The sequence below is a fragment of the Castor canadensis genome, chromosome 14 (genome assembly GCF_047511655.1).
Source record: "Castor canadensis chromosome 14, mCasCan1.hap1v2, whole genome shotgun sequence".
Lineage (NCBI taxonomy): Eukaryota > Metazoa > Chordata > Mammalia > Rodentia > Castoridae > Castor > Castor canadensis.
Genome location: NC_133399.1, coordinates 8,284,659 through 8,303,012, shown reverse-complemented (window position 1 = coordinate 8,303,012; position 18,354 = coordinate 8,284,659). Strand labels below are relative to the sequence as shown.

General features: G+C 44.6%; 1 protein-coding gene across 7 annotated transcripts in view; it reads right to left on the bottom strand.

Moving 5' to 3' along the window:
• The window catches only part of LOC109689049 (uncharacterized), a 595,734-nt gene that overhangs the window by 306,901 nt on the left and 270,479 nt on the right, over positions 1-18,354 (bottom strand). Inside the window, exon 1 of one of the 7 annotated variants that reach the window (XR_012441065.1) lies at positions 7,512-8,701. The exons of 4 other annotated variants lie outside the window; for them this stretch is intronic. The gene's annotated coding sequence lies outside the window, so the exon portion shown is untranslated. Of the gene's footprint in view, positions 1-7,511; positions 8,702-18,354 lie in introns of those variants that run through there. 2 more of the 7 variants (XR_012441062.1, XR_012441063.1) reach the window with 2 other exon arrangements.

Genomic DNA, 18,354 nt, shown 5'->3' with positions numbered 1-18,354 from the left:
CTCTCCTTCAACCAGGAAATAAGACTCATAAAATCCACTAGAGACAAAGCCTCATAGGCTCAGCCTTTCTGAGACCTCTCTCTTGTACACGGAAGCTTTTCTACTCTTTCCCTCTCTGCTTATATAAAACTCAGTTTTTCCTCCTGCTTACATAAAACTCTGCTCTTTTCCTCACCCTGTTGTCTGTGACTTTCTCTGACTCCGGAAGACAACGTTCGCTGCTACCTCAGCACATCTGAGACCAGACCACTGCATCGATAGCATCCATGGACAGTTATTGCTCAAATTCAAATGCCTGTGACAAACGGAAGTGCTGATAAGAACAGTCCTGCTGGAATCACAGGCAGTATGGGCTGTCCCCAGCAAACAAGCCCATATGTCTGCACCATCGCTCAGGCAGTCCTGTCCACGACAGAGGCTCACAGAGTGAGGTTCTCCTTCTCAACAGTCCTTTGGTATTCTGCTTTCCATAGTATTTGCAAGATGCCACTGTTGCCCTTCTGTGCACACCAGTTTCTTTCTTACGTGGAATCTCGAGAATTGAAATTAACTTTTACTGTGGGGTCTACAACATTTTTGCATATACCACTTTTATACTGCCTTTGCCATGGTCTTACACGGACGGCACGTGAAAGACACAACAGGACCGCACACTAGGGCACCAGTGGCTCGCACGTGTAATCCTAGCTAACGGGAGGTTGATTTCCAGAGGGTCACAATTTGAGGCCGTCCCAGGCAAACAATTCTAGAGACCCTATCCCTAAAATGACCACAGCAAAATGGATGAAAGATGTGTCTCAAGCAATAAAGACCCTGATTGGCAAGTGTGAATACCTGAGTTCAAACCTCAGTCCCACCCACACCCCCAAAAAATGAATGCAAAACTCAAGAAGATCTCAGAAAATGCACAGAAAGGCTGAGATAACTAATGGTAAATTGCTAACGTTCAAAATTGGTAAATTCTGGTTTTGGCAGTACGTGGGTTTGAACTCAGAGCCTCCAGTTTTCTAGGCAGGTGCTCCACCACTTGAGTCACACCTCCAGCTATTTTTTCTTTAGGTACTGTTCAGATAGGGTCTCGTGTTCATGCCCAAGCTGGCCTGGAACGTGATCCATCTGTTTATGTTTCCCATGGAGCTGGGATGACTGGGCCCAGCTATTGGATGAGATGGAATCTCTCACACTGTTCATCCAGAATGGCCTTCAACAGTGATCTTGATCTTCACCTGAGTAACTAAGATTACAGACAGCAACCACCACAATGGCAATTTCTGTTTTGGCAATATGTGCTCTGAACTCAGGCCTTCATGCTTGCTACACAGGTGCTCTTACCGCTTGACCCACATGGCCAGCCCTCTGCTGAATAGTGTTAAAGAAAATTTTACTATTGTAATTGAACTGGGGATTAATTTGGTCACACGGGAATTACATGTTTTTTTCTGAATAAACGATATTTATACTTTAAGTTCATTATCCCACGCAGGCTTTCTCATTTCTCCACTTCCGACTTGCATAATTACAATGGCAAACATACAATGTGCATGCACTCATGAGGTAGCTTTCCCATCTCTAAAAACCAGGTTGGCTGGTGGAATGGTTCACACGGTGGAGCACCTACCTTCCGAGTGTGAGGCCCCGAGTTAAAACCCCAGCACTGCCAAAAGAAATCAACAAATAAAAAAAAAATGACTTATTTTTACCATATACCCAGAATATCATATTCACACCTGTCCTCTTACACTGACTGTGATATTAAAAGCTGACTAGCAGAGCTGGAGGCCTGGCTCAAGTGGTAGAGCACCTGCCTACCCGAGCGTGAAGCCCTGAGCTGCTCAACCCTCAGTCCTACAATAAAAAAATAAAAATAAAAAATAACAGAAACACCTGAGTAATAGATGTCACAATAGAAAAACTGCATAAAAACACAAATCACAGAGCCCAAGACATGTGCTGACACTGGGACATCACAGAGAGTCGTCACTATGAGGATGTGATCTGGGGCAAGATGTGGGCTCCTTGAGCTTGACTTTTAATCCTCCCGCCCCCGTCACCTTCCTTTTGGGGTACTGAGAGTGAGCACTTGTGCTACACCCCCATCCCTGTCCTTGACTATCATGCTGTGTAAGAGGGGAGGAAAAATTGAAGGGAAAGGCAGAAAGAAGTGACAGGGATACTAACCATTATGAGACCGTTAGAATGTCTATCAACAGTGTGAAGAAAACAACACATAAATGAAGAAATGGACTGAGTGGAATTTCTTTGTTCCCTAACGAAACCTGGAGCTACTACTTTTCTACCATGTTCCATAACATGCAAACTCATGAAACTGACACTGTGGACAGCAAAGTGGACTTTGTGGATCACTGGAACACAATGCTGTGAGCTAGCCTCATAGACACTGAAATTTTCCCCTGTTGAGGATAAACATATACCTCCTTCTCCGCTAAGTGAGGATGCCACCCAAAATGTTAAGCTCTGTCTGCTGCTAACTTCTTTTTGTACTCAGATAAGTGACCTTGATACTCCCAGGTAACTGTGATGTTTCCCGGGGAGAATTCCCAGTGGGTTTGCTCAGCAGTCACTCCACCCACAGGAATCACCCATCCTGGGCTAACACTGCACACACGACCAAAACCCTCCCTCAAACTGGCAGCCAGTACACATTGCGTCACTCACTCTATACACAGCACAATAATGTGACCATGCATAAAGGTGTGCAACACAGACATGTCACAATGTAAGGAAGAGCCTCTAGTTCCAAATTCTCACATCTGAACATCACACACACACTGAAGCATTCGACCACTGAAAACTGATGTGCTGAGCACAGAGAGGTTGCTGAAAGAATATGCTTTTCTACTACAGTGAAGAACTTAGACTTAAGGTAGACATGTTGTATTTCCACATGTCTAAGTAAAATTGCACTAGGCCTATACTGTATCTCTACAGACACTCACGATGGACAAAGCCGCAGGCAGGGCAGTCTGCAGTGCCCCAGCTGTCCCCATCCGCACACAAGCAGCTGCTGACACATGGCTGAAGAGGCACAGGATATAGCCACAGATGTGATCAGTGAGGACATTCTCACCAATTGCACAGTGACTTTCCATAAAGGTGGTGCACACACACCCCAGCTTCTATAGTGTCACCTTCTACACGGACTTTTTCCTGTCTTCATTTCCATCTGATGAACAGAATCACAGAAGACCAAGCATTTGTCCACCATCACGTGTTTCTCACAAATGTTTTGGCACCATCATTTTGAGAATTAGTTTTTTCCCACTTCTGTGTCTGGAGTAGAGAGCCTGGATTATTTGTCATTTGTAGCCTACATAGGTGGTGTGTGAGGACACTCAAAAGTTATATAGAAGTTCTACTTTCCAAGTGACCAAGGATTGCATCAACAGGGATACTGTCTCTGTCCCTTCTTAGGCTTGTACTTTAACAAGAAGTTGACCTAAACATACTGCTCTCCTACACTCAGATTGAAAGAGAAGTGTTCCTTTGCCAGCTGTGTAACTAAATGAAGTTAGACATTTTAACTGACATAAGGACAATTCACAAAGTATAATGGTGCCAAGTAGGAGTTTTCACAGTTAAGATGATAGGAGTCAGTGTTCCCTGGCATGTGGTGGGTACCCTCGGTGTGGCTACCACTCACTCTCAAGACGGCTTGGGTGTGGACTGTGATCTAGGCTCTTGGGTCTTCTGAGGCTGGTGCCAGAGTTCAGGCAACAGGCACCTGCCAGCAGCAGAGAACAGAACCTCTAGCTGGACTCTACCAAGGAAGCTTCGCTAATCTGCACAGCTGAAGTGTTCTACCTCGACATCGCTATGTCCACATGGTCGTAACATCACCTCACAGGCAAAAATAGGAGCAAACTAGAGTTTGCCTCACATTCACAGCAAGGCTAAGTCTTTTGAAAAAGTGTGTCCCACGGCTCTGATGGCAGCTAGTGCTCCTTGGTGACAAGGAAAGACATCCTATTCATATATCTTAAAATTGACAAAACACATTCTGAGTAAAAACAAATGAACAGAGCTCCCCCTCATTAATGTGATTGCCACTTCATTATTTCAGCCTTCCAGGTAAAAACTGTTACGATTATCAAAGATAGAATTTCATTCCCCCCAGTGCATCCAATGGTCAGTAGCAATCAATTCCCCTAAAGCAAACACTAGTCTTGGCCATGTGGCTCAGTGCCTAGCTCATGAATTACATCACTCTTGTAATGTGTGCAAGGCCCTGGGTACAATCACCAGCACAAGAAAACCAAAAGTAACAACCTCCACGACTTCTGTAAGAAAGTTTACTCAGAATGCTCTCACTGCTAAAGCAATCATTTACAGTCTGTGGACATATTTTCTGCTACGATTCAATACTCAATTTAACAAAAAATACAGTCCTAGTGGATTTTGGAAGGGACCCCTCAAAACAGCACGATTTAAATTTTATACAGTTTGGAGGGATTTAAGGAATTTTATACACATGCTTGAGAGGTGACATCTTGGTGTCACTGACTTCTTCTGAGGGGTATGTAACTCTCCTCATTCCTTTGACATAGCTCAATAAAATTTTTAAGTTTCCCCATTAGTATGATGAAAGAGCCTATGTAAGTTTTTTCTTCATTTGCATTGGCAGACCTGGGGGTTGAACTCAAGGTAGGTAAGTGCTCTACCACTTGAACCACACCCCTGGATCTTTTCATTATTTTTCAGATAGGATCTGCTACTTAGTCCAAGCTTGTTTCAAACTGCCATCTTCCCATCTCTGCCTCCCATTTGGTTGGGATTACAGGCTTATACCACTACACCTATTTAAATTTTATTTTTTATTTAGTGGGACTAGGATTTGAACTCAGGGCTTCATGCTTGCAAAGCTGGTGCTCTACTGCTTGAGCCGTAACTCCAGTCCACTTTGCTCTCATTATTTTGGAGTTCTAGGTCACTATTGACAAATTTTAAAATATTAACATTAATGTAGGTAAAGACAACAAAGCAGAAGAGAAATTATCTACAATACATACAATGATGAAAGGATTACTGTACAGAGTAAAAATGAAAAAAATGGGGAAACAAGCAAAATGTATTAATTAGAAAATAAAACACACTATGTGAAGAAAGACCCAGCACATAGTAATGAAGAGACGAGTAAATGTCGAGTAGATCTCATTTCATACCTATGAAACGACACAATTGAGCCCATAAGATAGTACCAAGTGTTGATGGCCACAGCAAACTGACAGCTATGCAGGAAAAGAGATCAACAGCTGCCTTGCTATTTCCTGAAAGTTGAAATTGACCACAACCTAGAACCCAAACTGTATTGTGCTGTGGCACTTGGAGAAAGATAGAAAAGTGACAGAAGCAATTTTTAACACAAGAATAAAAAAGTCAACACACAAAAAACCAAGTACAGAACCACCAGGGATGAGAAACTGTTCCTAGCTCAGAAAAACAAATACAAACTCTGAGCAGATCCACAACTAATAAGACTGATGCAAGAACTAAAAAGCCCCCTCCCCAGCCAAAACAAGGCACCCAGATAGCTGGTTCAGAGGACTGAAATCAACACCACCTAAAGCAAAATGAACACCACCCCACTACTAAATCTGCTCCAGAAACCAGAGACAAGGGAAGAGTCAATCTGAGGCCAAATTTATGCTGACAGCAAAGATGGACACCAGCACAATTACAGCCGATGTCCCTTGCGAATGCAGGTGCACATATCCACAAATAAATACCTGCACCAGGGCACAGTAATCAAAAGGCAGTGGAGCGGGCAGAGAGACAGAGACATAAATGCCACAACAGACCAACACGCCCAGATTCCTAAATGAACATGGCAGAGCAGTTTTGGACAGGAGGATAAAAATCACTCAATGAGAAAAGTGCCATCTATTTTTTTAAAAAGGTTCAGAAAACTGGAAAAGTCATAACCACAGGGAAGAAAATGAAATGGAACCCTCACCTTACTCTAAATAAAAAAATAAAAGTGCTGGAATGTAGTTGTATCCCAGCACAAAATGAAGAAAGATGAGAGAAGGAAGAGGATTTGGAAATAAAAAAGAATGGGGCAAAGACCTAGAGGTACAAGCTGAACCTACCCACCCAGCTATTAAAATACAGATTACGGGAGGCTAAGGAGAGACATACTTTAGAAATGATGGTGTTTCAAAGAACCCCTGCTGTTAGGCCTTAGCTCAGTGGTAGAACACTTGCCTATCACGCACAGGTTGAAACACAATAGAAATGAAGTACCAGGAACATACCGGGGAACTCAGGACACCCTGTGCAGGACAAGGACACAACACATCGCAGACCAGAACTAAGACGTTCTGCAGGAAGCAAAGGCCAAAGCAGACTTTTAACCATCTGGGCTCAATGTTAAAGGGAGAGCATGCAAAGCCTGGAAGATGTGAGGATCTGCCTGTTTCCTCTTGCTCTTTCTTAGCTCTTAACATTGGGGGGGAAAAAAAACCAGCCCTGTCAAAACACTGGCTGCATATAAGTGACACGAATGGAGACTTCAGTAACTACACTCCCAGAGGAACATGCCGCCTGCAAACATTATCTAGAAAATTCACAAAGAAAACACACCACTACCGCCTTTCAGAGGAACAGAACGGCGGGGGTGCAACTGGTGAAGGGCCTGCCTTACAAGCATGAAGCCCTGAGTTCAAGGCCAACACTGCAAGAAAAAACTGAGCCCTACAGTTCTGGAGTACCCTCAGCACAATATTCGAATGCCCATTCCTTTTCTTCTGGGAGGGGAGGGAACTGGGCTTTCAATCAGGACCCCACACTTGCTAGGCAGGTGCTCTACCACGTAAGCCAGGCCTGCAGCCACTTATGCTTCAGGATTTCCCAACAGGACTTTCTGGTTTTGCCCTGGCAGGCCTGGCCATCACCGCAGTAGTTGCTCCTCCCTTGGAGCAGGGGTGACACGTGTGCCACCACTCAGCTGAATGGTCGACCCAGGGTTTGCGCTGTGCTGGCCTCAGACCTACATCTTCCTTTTGGTGCCTCCTGAGCACCTGGGATTACAGACATGACCTACAGTGCCGGCCTTGAAAGCACTCGTTTAAATGAGAGAGAAAATGAACTGCATAAAATTTGAAGAGCCCCACAGGAAAAATTCTCAGTGTCAGAGCATCGGTAAGGCAGGCTGGACTCACACAGAGAGGCTGTCTGCCACACGGGCCAAACTAAATAACCCAGATACCAGCTGTTGACAAATCAACAACAAACACACACGGAGCCAGGCTCAGGTGGTTCACACCTGTGTCAGAGGGGAGACGCGGGGCTGCGGGCGCGGAGGGACGGGGGCTCCGGCGGGGACAAGGGACAGGAACTTGGGGTCCCGGCTGCGGCCCCGCCCCGCCCGGGGACCGAGGCGACGAGCGGAGCGGCGCCGGCGGCGACTCTGTCGCAGACTCCGGGACTCACGCGGGGCCCCGTCGCTTTCAACAGCCCCTCCTCGCCCGTGTCACAAACCCGTCCACGCTCACCATTCCTGCCTGCCGGGTGTCCTGCTGTCCACTCCTGCTCCTGGGGTCAGCGTCACACAGCGACAGGAGCTGAGCAAGCCCACACCTCACAACTGCCAGCTCAGTGACGCAACAATGGCGGCCCAAGAGAGGAAGCGTCCGCCATGTGGGCGGGCCTTTCCCCGCTAGCGCTCCTGATTGGGCCGCTTCTTTGGCTCTGATTGGCTACTGCTCTTGTCATAGTCCTGAGTGACAGGAGAACCGATTCTTACCTGGTCAGGAGGAGGGCAAATGACAAGTTCATCCACAGCTGTTCCAGCACGGGGTTCAACTGGGAGCTGACCTGGCCCAGCCTGGGGAAAGTGCGTTGAATGACACCTGGCTCCTGGTTCCTGAGAGCGGCCACCTGCTTCTGCCTGAACTCACTGGGCTCTTCCCGCTTTCTCCTCGTGGACGTGGGTTTCCAACTGGGAATTCCAGACTCTGACCCATGGGGACGTCCTCTGACAACAGCAGAAAGGTGGCCTAGGCCAAGATAGGTCCCACTGATAGGTAACTGGTGGCCACAAGAGGAGTCAGCAGAATTATATTATTGTAATAAGTATTTAAAGGGCCAGACCCTGACATTGCAACAAGGAGAGCCAAACCAGTCTCCTCTCATTTCTCTTTTGATGCCAAGTTACAGGAACAGGGGATCAAAAGATCCCCGTTAAGATGTAGCTCAGTGGTAGAATACTTGCCTATCAGGCACAAGTAAAAAGAAATAAAGTACCCCTGAGGGAGTCAGGAGACCCTGTGTGTGACAAGGAAACCACAGTTTAGAAGAGAAGTAAGAAGTTCGGCAGCAAGCCAAGGCCAAAGCAGACTTTTATCCTCCCAGGCTCAGCATGAAAGGGAGCAACATGCAAGGCATGGAAGATGTGAGGATTTGTCTGTTCCTCATGCTCTTTCTTAGAAAAGAAAGAAAGAAAGAAACCCTTTCAAAATGTTAGCTGAATATAAGCAAAAGGAATGGAATTGCCTGCAAATATTCACAAAGAAATAGACCCCTACTGCCATTCAGAGGAACAGCAGGCCTGGGCCAGGCTCAAGTGGTAAAGAGCTGGATTCACAAGCATGAGGCCCTGAGTTCAAACCCCAACATAGCAAGAAAAAAAAAAAAGTAAACCCTGAAGGAAGAAGAATCTCATTTCTGTAGTAAACTCATTATGCTTTTCTAATGCCATTCTTTTTTGGGGGGGTACTGGGATTTGAGCTCAGGGCTCCACACTTCCTAGGAAGGCCCTCTACTTAAGCTGCACCTGCATCCCCTCTTCCCCTAGCTTTTCTTTCCAAAAGGGTCTTCTGGTTTTGTCTTGAGAAACCTGGACCACAATCATCCCATTTCCATCTCCCTTGGAGCTGTGATGACAGATATGTGCTGCACACTAGCTTATTGGTTGAGAGAGGGATTGGCCTGTGGTGGTGTTGGACTGTATCTTCCTGATCTCTGCCTCCCAAGTACCTGGGGTTGCAGAAATGAGCCACAGGGCTGGCCCTCAAATGCCCATTTTTCAATAAGGGGAGACAGAGAGATACAGAGATAGAGAGAGAGAGACAGACACAGAGAGATAGAATGAATTTCAAAAATCATGAAGGGCCGGAAGTCATCTGAAAAGCCATGATATAATCATATCAAGAGGCTCTTTTATGCTAGACAGGCAAAATTAAATAAATTAGATTTCAAGCATTGATAAATCACACAGTAGCTGGGCACCTGTGGCTCACACCTATAATCCCTGCTACTCAGGAGGCAGAGAACAAGAGGATGGTGGTTTGAAGCCATCCCAGGCAGATAATTCATAAGGCCTTATGTCAAAAATACCCAACACACACACACACACACACACACACACACACACACACACACACACAAACAGGGATGGTGGAGTGACTCAGGTGGTACAGAACCTGCCTACAAGGTGTGAAGCTCATTTGTGTTCTCTAACTGTGTGTTTCCTCATCTCAGCAGGAACCTGGAAAGGACTGAGAGAAGGACAGACCCTTGGCCACCATGAGAATACTGGGCCATGTGATGTCACCCATTATTGTTGGTGATGGCACCACGAAGGGCAAAGCCCAAGAGACCTGGCCTCAGGCACAGGGGTGCAGAGGAGATAGGCCATGGCAGAACTCTTTTGTTTTTTTGCAGTACTGGGACTTGAACTCAGGATGTACACCTTGAGTCATTCCATCAGCCCTTTTTGTGATGGGTTTTTTTGAGATGGGGTCTCGCCAACTATTTTGCCCAGGCTGGCTTCCAGCCATGATCCTCCTGATCTCTGCCTCCTGAGTCACAGTAAAGGAGGGGCCATGTGCTGGTTCAGGTGAGGGTGGTCAGAGATCAGAGACCTGGTCGAGGAAAGTCCACAAACGTTTGCTTCTGTTTTGTTTCTACTGATCAATCGATTGAATCATTTCTGAGGAAAAAGTGTGCATTTGGGAAGTTTGTGTCTGGCCAGTGCACAGGTGTAAAAGGAAGGGGAGGGCACCATGACACCCTCCAAGTGCATGGGGCAGGGACAGGAGAGCAGCTTCTCCAGAACCAAAAGCTTTGTGAGGTGGGAGCTGTGTGATCACTGCCATTTACCAGGATTCTAGCCCACAGGGTTTTGGCTGTTTTCCTTTTATTCAGTTGGTGTATTTGGGGGGTAACTGGTGTCAATAGCGGTTGTCTGACAGAAAAACACCTCCATTCTGTTATATAGAGAAAATACTTGTGATTTTGACTGTACGCTTGGAAACGGAGCACCATTTTAAAAACTGATCTGTATTTCAGATCTCCTAGCATAGTCAACCTTAAACCCTTGGATTTCCTGAGCTACAGAAGTGTCTTTGCTTGTTTAACATTTGTCTCTTTAGGTACTTTTCTGAATTTGTACTATTGAGGTGACTCAGAATGCCACCCCTCAATCATTTAAGGAAAGTGACTGGTGAACAGACAGAAAAAACATGCTGTGGCCTGGCATCTGCATTGGGGACAGTGTGGTGGCACTGAGCCTGGAAGTTGTAGGGACTGTTCTATGTCTCTCTGGTGTCAGAAATGCATTGTGGGACACCAGGTTTGTGCTGGAGAATTGGTTGGTGTTCAGTAAACAGCACACACGTGGCGTCATTAGTGAGGGCAGGACAAGGACAGGGCAGCTCAGGTCAGAACCCAGCCTGTAGGACAAAGCCTGCTGCTGCTGGGAGGAGGGAACATGGATGGGGGAGCCCTAGGTGTGGGGAGGCCCCAGAATGAAGTTTCCTGGCTGCTCAGGCTTCCTCCGTCCCTCCCTGGGAGTGAAGCCCTGGGCTGTCTCTGCACAGTGACAGTGGTGTCTAGGGTCAGACTTGTGTTCACCTTGCGAGCCTGGGTCCCTTGTGAACTGTGGGTGAAGCAGCTGCTTCCCTGAGTTCGTTTCCTTTGTAGAATCTCTCTCTGTCTCTGTCTCTGTTTCTGTCTCTGTCTCTCCCTCTCTCGCTATTTGAAAAGAGGGCATTGGAGGGTTCCACTGTGGCTCATGTCTGTAATCCCAGGTCCTCAGGGGGCAGACATCAGGAAAATTAGGTGCAAGGCCAGCACAGTTCATACCCTGTCTCAATCATTAAGCTGAGTGTGGTGGCACACATCTGTCACCCCTGCTCCAAGGGAGGGGTAAATAGGTCGATCGTGGTCCAGGCCTGCCAGGGCAAAACCAGAAGACCCCTTCTGTTCCTCTGAAAGGCAGTAGTGGTCTATTTCTTTATGAATTTTCCAAATAATGTTTGCAGGTGGCACGTTCCTCTGGGAGTGTAGTACCTCAGGTCTCCACTCCTTTCGATTATATTCAGTGTTTTCACGGGTGTTTTTTCAATGTTCAGCGCTAAGAAAGAGCAAGCGGAAACGGACAAATCCTCACGTCCTCCAGGCCTTGCATGTTGCTCCCTTTCATGCTGAGCCTGGGTAGTTAAAAGTCTGTTTTGGCCTTCACTTCTTGCAGACCTTCTTCGTTCTGTTCTACAATACGTTGTTTCCTTGTCACACACAGGGTCACCTGACTTCCTCGGGGACTCTATTTCTATTTATTTGTCCTTGTGCATGACAGGCAAGTGTTCTACCTCTGAGCTGCAGCCCAACAGCAGGGGTTCTTTCAAACACCATCATTTCTAAAGTACTTTGCTCCTTAGCCTCCCATAACTTAATGTATCTTTTAATGCTTGGGTAGGTAGGTTTAGCTTTTACCTCTAGGTCTTTGCTCCATATTTTATTTCCTCCTACTACTCATTCCTTCTCTCTTCATGCTTCTTCTTTTGGTGCTCAAAAAGAACTGCATCCGAACCTTTAAAAACAAAATTTCAAATAAGGTAAGCGTTCCACTTCTTTGTCTTCCATAGGGATTTCTGCTTTTCCACTTTTCTGAGCATTTAAAAAAAATAGGTTGCTTTTTCTCATTAAGTGATTTTTATCCTCCTGTCCAAAATTGCTCTGCCATGTACATTTAGGAATCTGGGCGTGTTGGTCTGGTGTGGCATTTATGTCTCTGTGTCTATGCCCGCTCCACTGGATTTTGATTACTGTGCCCGGGTGCAGGTATTTATTTGTGGATTGTGCACCTGCATTCACAAGGGACATTGGCTACATCTTCCCAGTGTCCATCTTTGCTGCCAGCTTAAATTTGGCCTCTGAGTGAATCTGAGTCTTCCCTTGTCTTTGGTTTCTGGAGGAGCTTAGTAGTAGGCTGATGTTCATTCTGCCTTAGGTGGTAGGAATTTCACAGTCCTCTGAACCAGCTGTCTGGTTGTCTTTCATTTGTGGGGGATTTTTTTCATTATTGCGTTAGTCTTGTTAGTTGTAATTCTCCTCATAGTTTGTATTTCTTTGCCACTCAGTCTCAGTAGATTCTGTTCCTGGACATTTCTCCTCCTCATTAGTACACCATTCCCAAGTAACGATAGAGACTGCTTCAGTAAGCTGTCAGACATTCACTTGTTCCTGTTGTGATCTGCTGTTATTTCACAGCTGCCGTACTGTTGTAGTGGGAAAGTATAGAGAAAAGCAGCATTCTAGTGACCCCTGGTTTGGATTCATTTTGAGGAAGCCTGTATCCCTGGGCTGGGTTTCATAAGTCCTTGTCATTTTCACCCTTGTAAAGTTTAATCAAGGAGTCAGAGAAACACTGTGTTTTCCTTTCCCCAGACACTGGACCTGTAACATCTTACTTTGTTATGCTTGGTGGTTGCACTTTCTTTTGGAGGCAGGACTTAAAAACAGAATTCACGGGGCATATTTAAAAATGACAAGACATTCTTGAGGAACACGCTTAGGCTCTAGGTTCTGGTCAAGTTCATATTACAGGAAATTGCAAGGCAGCTGGTATCCATTCCAGAACAACTGTCAGTGTGTCTTGTCCATAAACACGTTATCTCATGGGCTCAATTTTGTCCTTCTCATAGGTATGAAATGGGATCTACTTGACATTTTCTTGTCTCTTCATTACCATGTGCCTGGATCTTCCTTCACACAGGGTACTTTACCTTCTGATAAATACGTTTTGGTCATTTCCCCATTTTTTCATTTTTACTCTGTGCAGACATCCTTTTATAATTGCACGCATTGTAGATATTTCACTTCTCTGTTGTGTTTGCCACCATAATTTTAATGTTTAAATTTGTCAGACCATTTCTTTTGACTTGCTGTTTTTATTATGAGAAAATTCTCTATTTATATTGTTTGTATTTTTGACATTCCTGGGGTTTGAACTCACATTTGCTAGGCAAGTTATCTACCATGTGAACCACACCCCTGGCCCTTTTATTTTTTCAGGTAGAATCTCCCACTTTGCCCAGGTTAGTCACAAACTGCCGTCTTCCTATCTGTACTTCCCCTGTACGGTGGATTCCAGACATGTAACATGCCACCTGGCATTCATGTTTAAATTTTGTTTCTTTTTTTTTTTTGGTGGTCAGACTGGGGTTTGAACTCAGGGCTTCACGCTTGCAAAACTGGTCCTCTAGTGTAGCAGAGATGAGGATCAGAAGAGGACAGACTAGGTCTGAGTCCTGAGAAAGTAGCAGGAAGGTAGGGATGCCATCAAAAAGAGATAAAACCTGAGAAATCTGAACATGGGGAAGGTCACGTAGCCCTAGGAAAAATAGTCAATAAAATTAAATATAACCACATATGGATTAGACCTTGCTTTTTGCTTCTGTAACCTGCTTGCAAGGGTATATAAGGTGAGACCCCTTTGTCCTTGGGGCTCAGTATCCTGGGTCTATGCTGACAAAAAACGTTGCTTCCTGCTAATTGCCGCAAGGGACCCGTATCTCAGCTAGTGACCTCTGTAACACGAGTGCTTGAGTCACACCTCCAGTCCATTTTGTTCTCATTTTGGAGATACGGTCTGGTGCGCTACTTTTGCAGACTGGCTTCGAGCCATCATCCTCTTGCTCTCTCTCTCCTTAGTGTGCAGGATAACAGTCTGAGCCACCTGCACCTGGCTCTGTTTTAATTTTAATGCACTCATAATTCATGGGCTATCGTGTGGTCGTTCAGTACTTGCATACAATGGGAACAGAGTAGATCAGGCTACTTCCTATGTCCTAACATAGTTTCGTTTTTCTGTATTGGGTACATCCAAAATCCTCTCTGGTACATTTTAGAATATACAGTAAATTTTTTCAGTAATGGTTGCGTTATTGTGCACTTTTGATCATTTATCCTTCAACTAAATTTGGTCTGTCTCACAGTAGGTTCAAGCTTTCAAATGTTGGCTGTTCCTGTAATTGCAGAGGATGTGCTGCATGCCCCAAGCAAGCAGTTGTGACAGTGGGCTTAAAATATTGTGTCAAGGAAACTCAGTAGAGAATCAGTGCCCAGGGAACTTTTGGACACTGGTCACCAAGGCTTGCTATAGTAGTCATGTCAGAAAAGCGCAAACTTTCACAGGGAAGCAAGTGGAGAAGATACATACTGTTTGCATGAACTGTGTAGGCAGGCTAAGCTCCTCTCCTCAGCTCGATGGCTGAGGTCCATCCCAACACCAGTTCCCAAGTGCAAGGAAAGGTGGTGCAGCTTTGGGAACACACACGTCTATGAAGACAAAGCCTCAGGACTGCCGATTTCAACTCTGTTCTGTGCTGAGTAGTAGGTCATAGGACTTTGGCTCATGCTTCAGAGCCCACTGTACAGTGAGACTTAGGGATGGCCCAGCAGCACATTTCAAGTCACCAATGAGAGTGTTTTGCTGTTTATTTATGGAAGTACTCAAATCAATTATCAGAAAAACTGAGATAAGTGAGTGTGGACAGGAGGAATAAAACCTCCAAGTCATGCAGGACATGCTTGGAGCTCTCAGCACCATGTGAACTGAGTCTAGACCCCAGGTGCTGTCCATCTCACCTTTCCTCCTGAAAACATGTATGGATCTTATATGAGTCAGTGTCTTTTCAGCATGTGGCTATGAACTTCACCGTGGAGGAGTGGGCTTTGCTGAATCCTTTCCAGAAGAATCTCTACAGAGCTGTGGTGGGGGGAACCATCAGGAAGCTGCGTGCTGTAGATAAGGATGACGTCAGTCCTTCACTAACTCAGGGAGAAGGTGTTCTGTGCTCATCAATGCCATTCAAAGATTTGGAATACTAAAATGTTACATTTTGCTGAAAATTTTTGGCATGATTGCAAGGAAACTTGAGCATAAACTCAATTTTTATATGTTTCTAAAAATTCATAATGGTTTTTCTGGGTTTACCTTTTAAGACAATTATGGGGAGCACGTTGGAAACAAGTACTCAAATATTAGAAATTATTAAGGTAATTTGTTCTCACAAGAGAAAGCAATTCCTCATGAAATATATGGTGGTACACATCTGTAATCCCAGCACTTGGGAGACTGAGGCTGGAGTATCACCAGGTCCATTGTAGTCTGGGCTACATAGTGGGTTGCAGGCCTGGCCTCATAAAGGACCCTGTCCCAAATGTGTATATTCTCTGGACACGTATACATATATGTACAAATATATACTCTATATGTATATTCTTAGACAGATGGCAACATTTGCCCAACTCCACATTCATTGCCTCTCAGAAGTTTTTCGAAATCTACATACAGTTCGAGTATCCAAAGTCTAAAAATTTTAAAATCCTAAACTTGTTGAGCACCAAATGATGCCATGAATGACACTTTATGATGGTTTATTTACACAAACTTTGTTTCATGCCCCAAATTATTAAGATGTTTTATGAGATTACCATCAGGCTTTGGGTAGAAGGTGCATAGGAAACAAAGGATTTTTTGTTTATGCTTGGGTGTCATCTCTGAGGTATTATATATTTGCCAACATTTCAAAATCTGGACTCAAAAACACTTCATCTGTCATGCATTTTGGATGATGGACCCTTGAGCTGTACTTAAATGTAACACAGATGTTCAGTGTCTGCAAAATTGTAAATGTGGAGGTAGTATTAAGAAATCCCATGTGAGACTGGGTGCCAGTATCTTCCTAATGTAATCCTAGCTAATTGGAAGGCAGAGAACAGAAGGATCGTGATTCGTAGCCAGCCCAGGCAAATAGATCATGACACCCTATCTCAAAAAATCACATCAAAAAAAGAGCTGCTGGAGTGACTTGGGTGTCAAGAGCACCAGCCTAGAAGTGTGAGTTCCTGAGTTCAAACCCAAATGCTGCCCAAAAAAAAGGATAGAAAAGAAACCCCATGTAATATCAATCCTTTGATAACATTAGCAGTTGAGCCCTCCTGTTGAGTATTAGGTCTATTCACATTCAGGTAGTCTCAACAAGATATAAAGCCTGTGGTTTTCCTGATGACCAAAAAATGGAATTGTGCTACTAATGAATAAATGTGAAATCATTTAGAAATGTGCCCCTCAGGAATCAGAGTATACACAAACCATATGAGTACCCTGAATATGGAGAAAAGCCACATAACTGGAAGGAACATGGGGAAACTTTCCATTCTCCCCACTGCCTCGATAAAAATGAAAGGACTCGCACTGGAGGGAAAACCCTATGAATGTAAGCAATGTGATAAAGCATTTGGGTATCTCCATTCTCTTCAAAATCATAAAAGCATTCACAGTGGAGACAAACACCATGAATGTAAGCAATGTGGGAACACCTTCAGGAGACAAAGTAACCTTCAAGACCATGAAAGAATTCACAGTGGAGAGAAACCCTACATGTGTAGGCTGTGTGGAAAAGCCTTCACTTTTTCAGTAGCCATTGAACATATGAAAGGACTCACACTGGAGAGAAACCATATTTATGTAAGCAGTGTGGTAAAGCCTTCACTCAATCCAGTTACCTTCAAACACATACAGGAAGTCACACTGGAGAAAAACCCTTTGTTTGTAAGCTGTGTGGCAAAGACTTCACCCAACCCAGTTCCCCTCAGAAACATAAAGGGATTTACACTGGAGAAAACCTTACATGTGTCAGCAATATGGGAAAGACTTCACGTTGTCCAGTTACTGTCGAAGGCACACAGTAGTTAACACAGGAGAAAAATCCTCTGTATGTAAGGAGTATGGCAAAGCCTTCACCCAACCCAGTTCTCCTGAGAAACATAAAAGAATTTACATGGGAGAGAAACCTTATATGGGTCAGCAATGTGGGAAAGCCTTCACTTTGTCTACTTACCTTCTAAAGTATGAAATAGTTCACACAGCAGAAATACCTTATGTATGTAAGGAATGTAGTAAAGCCTTTGCTCAATCCAGTGACCTTCAGAAACATACAAGAGTACATAGTGGATTGAAAGCCTATGTGTGTCACCAGTGTGGGAAAGCCTTCTGTTGGTTCCCTTCCTTTCAAAGGTATGAAGTAATTCACATAGGGTTTCGTGTTCAACCTAGCTTGTCTGGACCGTGAGCCTATTAGTGATTCCCATGTACCTGTAATGACCGGTGAAGGCTAAGCCACTGTGCCCAGCTGTTGCTGAGATGGAATTCCATCAAGGTTTTACCCAGAACAGCCTTGAAACTGATTTTCCTGATCATTGCCTCAGTAACTAGAATTACAGACATGAGCCACCACAATGGCTACACTTTTCTTCATGACACTGGGGTCCCGGGCTTTTTTATTTTTTATTTTTTTTCAGTACAGGGTTTGGATTCAGGACCTCATTCTTGCTAGGCAGATGTTTTATTGCTTGAGCCAATTTGCCAGCCCTAGACTGAATGCTCTTAAAGAAAATTTTCCTATTGTAATCTAACTGGAGATAAATTTGGTCACAATTATATTCAAAATTTAAATTATCACACCTAGGCTTTCTCATTCCTTCATTTCTGACTTGCATAATTACAATGACAAACATAAACTACATGAGATACTTTTCCCATCTCTGGAAACCAGTTTGGCAGGTGGCATGGCTCACATTCTAGTGAAGTGCTTGCCTTACACGTGTGAAGCCCTGAGCTCAATCCCCAGGACTGCAAAAATAAATCAAGTGAAATAAAATTATTTATTTTTAGCATACATCCAGAATATCATAATGCACACCTGTCATGTTACACTGATTGCGATATTAAAAGCTGACTAGCAGAGCTGATGGCCTGACTCAAGTGGTAGAGCACCGGCATACCAAGCATGAGGCCCTAAGCATTTCAACTCCCAGTAGTGGGAAAGAAACCTTGATTAGTAGATGTCACATTAGGAAAACTGCATAAAAACACAAATCACAGGCTGGGGATGTAACTCAGTGGTTTAGTGTTTGCCTTGCGTGCATGAGGCCCAGAGTTCAATCTCTAGTACCAAAAAAACACAAATCACAGAGCCCAGGACATGTGCTGACACTGGGACATCACAGAGAGTCGTCACAATGAGGATGTGATTTGGGGAAAGCAAG